Source organism: Chrysemys picta, chromosome 10 (genome assembly GCF_011386835.1).
Source record: "Chrysemys picta bellii isolate R12L10 chromosome 10, ASM1138683v2, whole genome shotgun sequence".
Lineage (NCBI taxonomy): Eukaryota > Metazoa > Chordata > Testudines > Emydidae > Chrysemys > Chrysemys picta.
This window is the reverse complement of record NC_088800.1, coordinates 35,439,248-35,450,275: the sequence shown is the minus strand read 5'-3', so window position 1 is coordinate 35,450,275 and position 11,028 is coordinate 35,439,248. Positions and strand designations below refer to the sequence as shown.

The 11,028-nt window shown below is 51.3% G+C and overlaps 1 long non-coding RNA gene across 1 annotated transcript; it reads right to left on the bottom strand.

Annotated features, from left to right (window-relative positions):
• Window positions 1-2,450: 2,450 nt before the first annotated feature.
• On the bottom strand, window positions 2,451-8,620 carry LOC135973956 (uncharacterized). The gene is made up of 3 exons (XR_010591077.1): window positions 8,269-8,620; window positions 6,985-7,098; window positions 2,451-2,557 (listed from the first exon to the last, which is right to left on the bottom strand). It is a non-coding gene; the product is annotated as an uncharacterized LOC135973956 (long non-coding RNA).
• Between the last annotated feature and the right edge of the window lie 2,408 nt (window positions 8,621-11,028).

The following is an 11,028-nucleotide window of genomic DNA, read 5'->3' as shown; positions in this document are numbered from 1 at the left end:
CCGTTTTTTCCCGGACATGTCCTGCTTTTCGGCAATCAAACCCCCGTCCGGGGGGAATTGCCGAAAAGCCAAACATGTCCGGGAAAATGCTGGCCGGGTACTTCCTCTCCCGCGGCTGCTCTGCTCCGCTCCTCCCCTCTCAGACTTTAAGAGCCGAGCTGCCCGAGCCAGCGCTACTTGCTTCGGGCAGCACCCTCCCTTCCTCCAGACCCCGAGCCGCCGGCCAGGCACTTCCCTTCCCGGGCTCCAGCTGAGCTGCTCCGCTCCTCCCCTCTCAGACTTTAAGAGCCGAGCTGCACGAGCCAGCGCTACCGGGTGGGCGCTTCCCCTCCCGTGCTCCAGCTGCGCTGGGGAAGTGCCGGCCGGGGGCGCAGGGTCTGGGGGCTGCACGGCAAACCGTGAAGCCGGTAGCGCTGTGGCAGCCCTCTCCCCATGGCTGGGAGTGGGAGGGAGGAGGGGGCGGAGTTAGGGCGGGGAAGGAGCGGAGTTGGGGCGGGGCTAGGGGTGGGAAAATGGGCGGGGCCAGGGCCCGTGGAGGGTCCTCTTTTTTGATTTATTAGACATGGTAACCCTACTGCTGACTGAATCCTCCTGTTCTCTCCAGAACGGGTCCAGCCTTGCCAGCAGCAGGGCAAGCGTCCCCTGCCCATGTGCCTCAGCCCTGCCTGGTCAGACGCCATCACCCGTCAGTCCTTGGCCTCCCAGGCTGCCAGTGATGGGAGCAACTCTGGGTGGTGGCTCGGGTGACACAGACACCAGACCACTAGGAATTGGGTGCGGCCCTGTGGGACAGGAGAGTCTCGCAGAGGGCACTTGGGGGACTCTCCTGCCCTTCCCAAGAGCGATAGCACCCTGTCCTAAGAACATAAGTCTGGGATGAGGCAAAGCTTGTCATTAATTAGCCTGGCTAAAGAGCTGGCTGGAGCTGCTCCGGGGACAAGCTGGCTCGCTCCTGCTCATGGAGGTGAATTCATCTCCCTTCCCAGGAGCACCTGCTCTCCCTTTCATTCCCCACCAGGCTTCTTGTGCCAGGCCAGCGAATGGCCACAGGATGGGAATGAGGCCTGGGCCGCGCCCCAATCTCCTGAGTCTAATGCAGCTGCTCACCTTGTTCCCCATCAGCTGCTGGGTTTCCCCCAGGAGGGAGTAGGTGACAGGGAGAGAGACACACACACACACATTTGTCCTTCTGGTTGCAGGGCTTGTGTCCTTCCAATCCCATTGGTGGCTGCACAGTGGGCAGAGTCCTCGCTGCGTGCCCGGCCCAACAGAATTGCAGGGCGTGATGTGGAACACAGAAAGAGATAGAGAGACTCATCCTCCAGCCGGGGTCAATCTGAGAGAAATTGGCTGGGGTCCCAGTCTCACTCTTCTAGCGGGTGCCATTTCCCAGCTGGGTTCCTTACTCCTCTGGTGCAGCAGCAGCTGGTAGAGCCGGTAAACCCCCTCCCTGGCCTGCCGGCTGATGTCCTTGGCTGGGTCACTGACGGACAGAGCTAGCTGTGCCATGTGGTGACCCATCCTGGGGAATTCCGCTGAGTTCTAATGGACGGGAGAGGGAGAGGGGACTCCATCAGCATTTTCCTGTCAGCTCCCAGTCCCCCCCGGGCCAGGACTCTCCTTCCCCTCAGCCCCTCTGCAGGGCCCTCCATGAGGACTTGCTTCCCCAGCTGCTCCAGGATGACAGGGAGGCATGAACCTGGAGCACAGTCCCCTTAAAAGCCCAGAGTCACCACTTAACTAGGACAAGAAGAACTTGACTCAAGCCAGGCTCACTCTCTGCTCTGACTCTGCCTCCCCAAGAGGAACACTCCTAACCCACAGCCCCTGCAGCAGCAGATCCTACAGCCCGTCGGAGCCAGATCACCTACGCCTGGAGTCAGGAAGCTGGGGTCAGAGGTCACTTACGTCAAACTCAGGGAGGGTGATGGTGAATCTGAGCAGGGCAGTGCTGCTCTTAACGGCCCTGGCTCTCTCTCGCGGCACCGTGGACACGATCTAGTAGTTAATGTGCTGTGGGGAAAGGAGGCATTGCACTGACTGCCCTGACCAAGGATGCCCACTTGGGGCCCGGCTAGGAGGACAGACTGGAAAATGGATCTAAGAGTGAAGGTAAAATTGTCCCCACCTCTCTCATCGGGCTCACCTCCAAGATGTACTGGAGCCTGTCGGTGTCTGGGGACTCTGCCAGCAGGTTCCCCAGCATGGCATCCAGGAGGTCTGGCAAGACCCTAGGCAGATCCTGAAAGCAAGGGAGAGCCATGGGTCAGAGTTAGGGAAAGTGAGGCTACACCTGCCACAGGATGGGAAGTGGGGTCTCTGGGAAACACTGGTGAGACCCCCAAACACATATCCTGGCCTCTCTCATTCACATCCCACTGCAGGCAATTAGCAAGGACTCATGGCAGGATGACAGCTGGCTCTTCAATCCATGACTTTAGCATGATCTACCTGCACTTGGGTGGTGTCCTTCTCCATGCCCAGGGTGAAGACGGCATGCAGGGCAGCTCGGAGGAGGTGGGTCTCCAGCTCTGGCTCCACAGCAGGTGTCATAGTGCTGGCAAGAGAGAGGAGCCGGTATTAGACTGTGCAGTGCGGGGATGGGACTGGCACCAACACGCAGGTGAAACTGCAGGGAAATAGGCACAGGCTGGCGAGAATGGAAACTGAGGCACCGAGCCAGGGAATGACAAGGCCAAGGTTTCTCAGACAGACAGTGGCAGGGCAGGAATAGCCCCTGTTCCCTGGACTCTGCTGCCCCTCCTGTATCTGATCCTGGGAGTGAGCCTCTCCCCAAAGCCGTTGCAATGTTACTGGAGTGAAAAGAACAGCCCAGCCAGGAGAGAGTGACCCTTCCCCGCACCTCTGCCAGAGGAGCCACCCTTGGGCGGTGACCTGGGAGTGGGAGGGGCAGTGACTCCCAGCCCTGCGCCTGAGTTTCCTATTGACCTGTGGGACTTTGGGTAAGTTGCTCCCCGCTCTAGGCTCTGTCCCCAGCAGTCAAATGGGGATTTCATACTTTCCCACTATTGGAAAGTGCTGGGAGAATCCCCCAGCAAAAGCTGCTCTGACAGTGCTAAGCAGCATCTGACCATTAGAGGTCGGAGCGCACTGCCCAGGAGAAGGAGTGTTTGGTTCTGGGCTGTTGGAGTACGGGCTTGCAACCATCTGTGCACACATATTATACTAATTGCATCTAGACCACATCTCCCTAGTTTGTTTGTGAGAATGTCCTTATTAACACCAAGATGGATCACATCTACTGTTTACTTCACTAGGCCCGTAACCCTGCCAAAGAAGGAGCTAGGATTGGTTTGGAATGATTTGTTCTTGACAAGTCCATGCTCACTAGTCCTAAGAACTAAATTGTCCTGTAGGTGCTGACAAACTGATTGTTTAATAAGGGGTTCCAGTATCTTTCCAGGTATGTTAATGGATGGGAAGACGTTCTTTTTCAGGGATCTCTGACGAGAACTGGGGCACAGCACTTAGTTTGTTGAGGCCATAAAATGGAGACAGGCACCTCTTCTCTTCTCCCAGCACCCCAGATACCTAAAAGGGTGGGACTCACATCCCTCAATGGGCTTAAAAAAGACAATGGTTACAATGTGGCCCCAACCATTTCTGGTTTCTGCAGACTAGATGTTTTAGCAAAGTTTAGAATTCCTTGGTGCTCAACACCGTGAAACTCCCCTTTCTCCTTCACAAAGGGCTTTAACGCCCCTTATCTCACCCAGGCTCTCGACTGCCCAAAGTTGGAGAATTGTCCCTGTTCCCACTGCAGAGCACCCCCCACGACACACACACAGAGTCCTCCTGGTGGTGGGAGGGGAACAGAGGAAAGGACAGAAGACTTAAGAGATGAAGAGAAAGGAGGAAGGGATGGAGGAAAAGGTAAAACAAAAAGAACAAACCCTAATGTCCCCAGTGATTCTAAGGGACAAAATCCCAGGTGAGGAATAAAATTCGACCACCTTAAGCTAGTGTTTTCCATGCCTAGAATTCAGCTGGCGCCAGATGCATCAGACTGAACAGGTTCCAAACCTCTCGGAGGCTCTTACCTTCTAAACAGGGACGTCTGTTTTCTAGTAAAATCAGGAAAAAGAAAAGAGAAAACTCAAAAGAGGTTCCTCCTGGCGCTCATGTACATGAACCTAAATACTCTCTCAGTCCTCAAAGAGAGACCTCGAGAAGGAGACTTGCTGAAGCAAAGCTACAGGGGACTCTGAGGTTTCCCTGGCCCTGCGCCCCTGTCCTGCCTGGCTGATGTCAGCATCTCTCTGTGAGATCACCACCTCCCCAGCACCTTTGACCAATAGGCTGAGGTCCTGCAAAAGGCCTTTGTGATGTCACTGCCATACCCACTCCTCCCCTGCAGTGTTAATGTCCTGCCACAGGGCAGACACTTTGGAGGTTTGAGCTACACAAAGAGGAGATACTTAGATCTCAAAAATTAGATAAGATGTTTCAGTCTGAGCTAAGTAGGTGCTGCTTTTAACAATTGCAACATAATAAAATACAAATAAAATAGACTATTTCAGCCATTCTATTATGTCCTAATCTGATCTGAGTAAACAGGATAGGACACCTCATCTTATGCACTGCTCCTAGTGACACTCTCCAATAGATCCCCATTCTCCACCTGCCGGGAGGTAAATAGGGCGGATTGTTATCCCTACTTGAAAGAGGGAGAAGCTGAGGCTGAGAAAGGAGAATTGACTTGTCTTAGGTCACACAGCCAGTCCGTGGCAGAGTTGGGAATAGGACCCAAGAGCCCTGATTTTCAAACTAACCATCGGATCTTGAATTTCAGACATTGAATGACCTGAATAAAGTGCTCTCAAGTGAGTTCCAGACCAGCAAGAGTTCATAGTAATTATTCAGCAAGTATTTTAGGAGAACTGGAATGTTAGAGAAAATAATGAACTGCAGAGACGCAGCAAAATTTGTCGAACATATGACTGGTTATGACTATTTACTTGGTCTTAAAAGAAAACAACAGGGACCTGAGTCTCCTCCCTGTCAATAACCCCCTGCTCAGCCAATCAGGGTAGAGACCGAGGGGCGGGAGGATGAGGGTTCTCACCAGAGAGCCCAAAGGATGGCCCAGGTCACCGCTGGGGATCACTGTCTGAGCACTATTTCAGCCCCACATTTTTCGGTGGACCTCCCACAATGGGAGTTGTAGAGCAACCCCCATGACACACACACACCCCTCCTGGTGGTGGGAGGGGAACAGGGAAAGGACAAAAGAAGTAAGAGATGAAAAGAAAGGAGGGAGGGATAGAGGAAAAGGTAAAAGAAAAAGGACAAACCTTAATGTCCCCAGAGATTCTAAGGGACAAAATCCCAGGTGGGGAATAAAATTTGGCCACCTTAAGCTAGTGTTTTCCATGCCTAAAATTCAGCTGGAGCCAGATGCAGCAGACTGAACAGGTTCCAAACCTCTCGGAGGCTCTTACCTTCTAAACAGGGACGTCAGATTTCTAATGAAATCAGGAAAAAGAAAGGAGAAAACTCAAAAGAGGTTCCTCCTGGTGCTCACATACACGAACCCAAATACTCTCTCAGACCTCAAAGAGAGATCTCGAGAGGAGACTTGCTGAAGCAAAGCCACAGGGGTCTCTGAGGTTTCCTTGGCCCTGCGCCCCTGTCCTGCCTGGCTGATGTCAGCATCCCTCTGTGAGGTCACCACCTCCCCTGCACCTTTGGCCAATAGGCCGAGGTCCTGCAAAAGGCCTTTGTGATGTCACTGCCACACCCACCCCTCCCCTGCAGTGTTAATGTCCTGCCACAGGGCAGACACTTTGGAGGTTTGAGCTACTCTCTGGGGATCACCCCGCTCAATGAGTGTTCATTCTAGGAAGCAAGCCGGCTAGACAGTAAAACATCACAAGCTGCTCCCAATGCTACACTCGGTTTCTCAGAAATGAGTAGACTTTATGGCCAGAAGAGACAGTTAGAGCATCTAATCTGACCCCCTGCATATCACAGGCCTCCTGTCTATCACAATAGCTACTTTTGGGGCAAACACATTCCGGAAAGGCATCTAGTCTTTATTAATGACATCAAGAGATGGAGAATCCACCACTTTCCTTGGTAGCTTCTTCCTGTGTTCAATCATCCTCGCTGTTGAATATTTGTGCCTTATTTGTCATAGGAATTTGTCTCTTTTCACCTTCCAGCCATTGGGTCTTGTTCTGCCTTTCTCTGCTAGACTAGAGAGCCCTTTAATCCCCAGTATTTTCTCTCCATTAAGGCACATCAACACTTCAATGAAGTCCCCTTCAATCTTCTTTTGATAAGCTAAACAGGTTGAGCTCTTTCAATAGCTCACTAGAAGGCATTTTTCTCCAGCCCTCAGAACATTTGGTGGCTCTTTGCTGCCCCAGCTCCAATTTCTAGGACCATCTTTTTCAAAGGAGGACACCAACACTGGAGGCAGTATTCCAATAGCAGTCTCACTGCTGCTGTGTCACCTCCCTATCCTACTCACGGCTCTGCTCCTTCGTCTAATGATGGCTTTAGCCCTGTTCACCACAGCATCACACTGGGAGCTCATGTTGAGTGGCTTCTCCACTCTGGCCCCTAAATCCTTTTCAGAGTCACTGCTTTCCTGGATACACGTCCCCATTCTGGAGGTGTGGCCAGCGTGCCTTGTTGCCACGCATAGGACCTTGCATTGGGCTCTGCTCAAACTTGTTTTCTTTGAATGGGTCCAGCTGGCCGAATGAGCCAGATCGCTCTGTATCACTGCCCTCTCCCCATCAGGAATTACCACTCTGCCTGTATTTTGTCACCCCCCCAATCTTATCCGCAGTGATTGTATGTTTTCTCCCAATTCATTGATAACAATTATTTTAAAAAATTAGTCCTTGAGAGCTTCTTCAGACCCTTAGTACCCAGGACCTGCTCCCCACATCACAGTGAGAAATGCTGTCCAGCCCTGCTGGTACATAGGGGATAAGCACAGAACAAACGTACCTTTAGGAGCTGTGTTGTCCATAGGCTCTGAACAACATGTGGGGGTCAGCAGATTACAAACGCACGACAGACCTGTAGTGTAGACAGGTCCCAACTGTGTCTCGGTTTCCCACCCTGTAAAATGGGGAGAACAAACAAAACCTTGATTAGCTCCATTTGATAGCTGGGGAAACCGAGGCACCCAGCGGTGCAGAGACTCGCTCATGGTCCCAAAGCCAGGAATAGAAAACAGTAGATCTGATAGCCAGGCCTGGGACCTAACCCTGGTTTTCCTGGCCTTGCTGCTCTAAGTTTAGTCACAGCCTCCATGTCTTTTCCCCCGTGTCCCTTAACCCCACGTCACTGCAGAAGAGAGATTTTCTGGTAGCCAGCTGGCTCTCCTGCATGTGGATGTCGTTCCAAAAGACATGCTCTGGCTCAGTCCCATGCTATGGTTGGCTGAAGGAACCACTTGGTCACATTCTAGGCCCTGAGTTATAGAGGAGGGGCGACTAGATGCACATAATGGTCCTTTCTGACCTGAACCTCTATCAATCGCTACATTTTCTGCTGCTAGGAAGAGAACTCTGGACCTATTTTCTCTCATTCACTTTCAGTCGGAATAATTTCAATCCAGGCCAAAGGATTTCCTCTTCCATTGTGTCTTCAGCACCTTTGCGAGCAACCAGTTACTGTTACCCACAGGTTTCCAGTTTCAACCTGTCCCAGGGTGAGATGGCCAGGAAAGGGGTTGGAGCTCAACTGCACCTGGCCCAGGTGATGCAGCTCCCTAGGGTGAAGGGAATAAGTGTGGGGGTCACGTGACAAGACGCAGCCTGTGATTAGGACCCAGGCCTGCTGAGAGATAGAAGGGCAGCCTGTGCTCAGCCAGGAGAGAGACCCCAAGGGAAGCAGGCATGGGAGGGGCTTGGAGAGTCCTTTAAAGGTCAGGGACAAGCTGGGAAGGGGCCAGGTTGAGCACTAAGGACCAGGCCCTAGGAGGGAAAGACAGGGCAGTTTAGGAGATGGGGCAGATAGTCCAGTTGGTTTCGGCTCCCAGTACCAGACACCCAGAGGTGAAGGTGATTGTCGGGGCTTCTGTCCTTCTTCCCCAGTGTAGATTTGATAGTGGAGAAGACTGATGCTGTAAGGGGGAAGTGAGTTACCCCAAGGTCACCCAGTGAGTTTATATCACGAATGCATACTCGGAAGGATCCAATAGAAACATGGATTTTCCAGTCTCTTCTTTCTAGGAGTCCCCAGGGCTAAGGTAAAACCCCTGCTGCCCCTCCCCATTCTGCTCACCTCCAAGATGTGCTGGAGTTTGTCTGTGCTGGGGGGTGCTGTCAGCAGGATCGAGAGCTCGTCATCCATGTTCTCGGCGCAGGCCTTGCTCAGAGCCTGCCAGCGGAGGGAGACCAGGGGTCAGGAGCCTGCATTAGCACCCGTGTGCCATTGATCAGGAGCTGGCTGAGGTAAGTGCCGCCTGGCTGGAGCTCGCACCCAGAAACCCTGCCCCAGGTTGGAACCCCCTCCCACACCCAAATTCCCTCCCAGACCTCACACCCGGCACCCCAACCCCCTGCCCCAGGTCGGAATCCCCTCCTGTACCCTAATCCCTCCCAGACCCCACACCCCCACCCGTAGGGTTACCATACGTCCGGATTTTCCCGGACATGTCCGGCTTTTGGGGGCTCAAATCCCCGTCCGGGGGGAAATCCCCAAAAGCCGGGCATGTCCGGGAAAATCGGGAGGTCAGCCGGCCCGGCGGGGAGCCGGGTCGGCCGGGCCGGCGGGGAGCCGGGCCGGCGGGGAGCCGGGTCGGCCGGGCCCGCGGGGAGCCGGGCCCGCGGGGAGCCGGGTCGGCCGGGCCCGCGGGGAGCCGGGCCCGCGGGGGGCCGGGAGCCGGGGGGGTGCGCCGGGCCGCCGGGGGCCGGCAGTGCTGGGCGGGCCGGGGGTGGTCGGCCGGGGCTGGCACCCCAGGGCCCGAGCTGACCCAGGCTGGAAACGCCGGGGGGCCAGCCTGGGCCGCGCCTCCTCCCCCCACACCCCCCTTACCTGCTTCAGGCTTCCCGCGAATCAAATATTCGCGGGAAGCAGGGGAGGGGGCGGAGACTTTGGGGAGGGGGCGGGGTTGGGCGGGGCTGGGGGCGGGGCCGTGGAGTGTCCTCCATTTGGAGGCACAAAATATGGTAACCCTATATATACCTAACAGCCAGACTGAGGCACTTGCAGGTTCATCCCCTTTTCTAAACTGACTGAAGACTCTGGGGACTCAAAAGTCTGCTGCAAATCTCTGTTGTTTCCTTAATAATCTTTCACCAGCCAGCTGGGGGCACGGATTAGTGTTCACATCGCACTCCCCATCAGTACCCAGCCAAGGCCAGGAAAGCTAATGATCCAACCAGCAGACCACATTCAGTGATGTGTCCTGGTCACATGCCACATGAAGCATGTTGTGTATACGCTAAGACCAGTCACTTGTGATGTTGACAGCATAGAATATGGACTTAAATGATTAATAATACTGTCCTTGCCAGTAATCTTGAGCCTACCTGAGGCCCAAGTTTCTAAAAATGTCAGGCAGAATCCTGAGAATTTTGTGGAGTAACCCTAACAAGCCAGGAGCTAATTAAGTGGGTAGGAAGATAAACCAGCCACACTACTATGATGTGATAAGCAGCACTATGGCTAATTTTTTTTCTTTCTTATTATGTGCTCAGTAATTGAGGGTCTATGTAATAAGCAGATTGTTATATTTGATTCAAATTTTAATGATGTATTAGCAGGTAAAAAGAGATGTAATAAATATGATCCAGCTAGTAAGTGACCTACAATTCTGCCCTTTCACATTTGAAGAAGTTTCATTGCCAAAGCAACCTTAAACTATCATGTGTTACAAGTTGCTTGGATAATACTATTTTCAATAGGAATGTGATCAAGGTCAGATACCCAATTGATAAAAGGTATTAAAATATATTTGTTTTATAGTTCTGTTACACTTTGCACATTAATACTGAGTTAAATTAATTTTTAAAACTTTATAAGCATCATTAATCATCTTTATTTTGCTTTCTGTAATTTCTTATAGTCTCAAATCCTCTCAGCCCAGGGATGAAAAAAGGCTAAAAAATGTAGTTGGGATTTTTAAAAGTGCTCAACAACTCCCGTTGACTACAGTGGAAGCAGGAATGCCAACACTGAGTGCTTGAAAATCATACCCTTTATGAACAAGATTAACACAAGTCCCAAAGACAATTCTGTGAATTGGTATGGTGTCCCTATAACAAATCTGAAGCATCTTGTATATCTGGGATATGTCCTTTAGAGTGCCAAAGTGTTCAAATACAGAGTACACATCTAGTCTAGTTCAAGTGACTGGTCAAATTTGACCCCACGTATAGGTTTTGTGAAAACAAGCTTTAACAATACCTTAAAATTTTACTCACATACTTATCTTCAGGGAGAGAATCTGGTATGTTTTTGCTTTTGAAATCTCAAAGGAAAACTTATATAATAAAATAATAAAAAACATTCCCTGCAATGATTACAATCTCTATGATGCAGCATTGAGTTTGTGAGAACAAGAAAGTGAAGTTGATTAGAAACAAAAGCGAAAAGGACTCATAAGGAGAAATGCAAATACCCCCTCCAAATTAAGAGCATGAATTTTCTGAAGTAAACCAGATTTTAAGAATTCTTTCTTTAGGTACTCTAAGATGTCATTTCTAATGTTAGGGGCATTTATTTTAAAATGTAGTTTTTAATCTGAGTTCCCTCCCTTTAATTTAGGAGAAGGAAAGATGAATCTCAGAGGTATTTGCCATAAGAGAGGGAGGGAAGCAGTCCTTTGCTTATTTTTTTACTACTTCTGAGCTGTTCAGTTCACTGCAGACAGAGTACTCCATACACGAAAGTTGCAGTTTGCACTGCCAGTGATTTAATGTATAACAGTTCCCAAATTTTAAGAGAAATATCCTTGCCTCCTTTTTATAAGGAATTATGCTGGCATTTTAAACACATTCTATGTGATTTGTTTTAAAACAGATGGTTGCATACAAGTAG